Source organism: Numida meleagris, unplaced genomic scaffold (assembly GCF_002078875.1).
Source record: "Numida meleagris isolate 19003 breed g44 Domestic line unplaced genomic scaffold, NumMel1.0 unplaced_Scaffold421, whole genome shotgun sequence".
Taxonomy (NCBI): Eukaryota; Metazoa; Chordata; class Aves; order Galliformes; family Numididae; genus Numida; species Numida meleagris.
Window position 1 is genome coordinate 41551 of NW_018364640.1, and position 1178 is coordinate 42728.

Below are 1178 nucleotides of genomic sequence, written 5' to 3' on the forward strand. Positions count from 1 at the left end.
CTGTGTGCCCACACTGGCACCACCTGAGAGCCAGCGCTTTGGCGCTGCTGCTTCTGCTGCTGCTGCTGCTGCTGGTAGTGGCCATGCTCAGCATGCACGGTGAGTGACCAGCTCGTAACCACATCCACAGCACAGGAAACCACAGCTTCAATGAGCAGAAACCTTGACCTTTTCCTCCAAAGTGATGTATGTTTTTTTTTATCGAGCTGGTGATGACCACCCAGAAGCGGTGGCAACAAACAGGGGGAGCTGGAAGCCATCATGCAGCAGGAATCGAAGACTTAGTAGGCATCACCAAATGATGGTGGGATCACTGCCACAAGGGCAGTGCTACTGTGGTTGGCTGTGAGCTCTTTTGGAGGGGTAGGCAAGGAAGGAGAGGGCAGTGATGTGTCTCTCTGTGTCAGGGAGTGCTTCACTGTGGTAGAGCTGAATGCTGGGAACGATCAGGTCGAGTCCTTATGAGTAAGGTTGAGGGAGAGGGTCAGCCAGTTTGACATCCTAGTGGGAGTCTGGTACAGACCACGGGGCAGTTTAACTCGGCACCTGGCTGATGGCTGCAGGTGGGTCCTACCTGTCTGCAAGGGGGATAAGGATCCCAGCCTTGGAGCTGGCACATCTCATTGAGAGGGCTTTAAGCTGGCATCCCGTTGGGGATGGCGTGTGACACTGAGGGGTGACAGTCACTAATTAGTGATCAGGGGCAAGTAATACAACATGCGGAGATGACATCACAGCACTACAACCACAGGAGGAACTCACAGCAGCTCTCCAGCCACTTCCTGTGCCCACTACAGTCTCGCTGTCCCCAAGCTGCTCCTGCCTCATGGCACCAATGGAGCTGGCCCTCATCCTGGGTGAGTGACAATGGGGACGTGGTGCCACGGGGGTTGGTGGCCCTGTGTGAGACCAGGACTGTGTCCCTTGCAGGTTGGTGTCTGGTGGCAGCCGGCAGGGAACAGCACCGTTAGTATGGGGACGGGGGGAGAATGTGGACAGAGGGAGAAGAGGGGCATGCGGAGGGGGCAATCAGAGATATCCAGGAGGGTGTGCAGGGACTAGGCCGACTGGTGTCCCCTGTCCTAGTGCCCCGACCCTCCCTCTCACTGCTCCCCAGCCAGGGGGTGTCCCTGGGGGACACTGTCACCTTGCGGTGCCACGTGCCCCGGCAGGCTGCC

General features: G+C 57.8%; 1 protein-coding gene across 3 annotated transcripts in view; it reads left to right on the plus strand.

Moving 5' to 3' along the window:
* The window catches only part of LOC110391614 (T-cell-interacting, activating receptor on myeloid cells protein 1-like), a 17829-nt gene that overhangs the window by 8608 nt on the left and 8043 nt on the right, over positions 1-1178 (plus strand). The window lies entirely within an intron of this gene.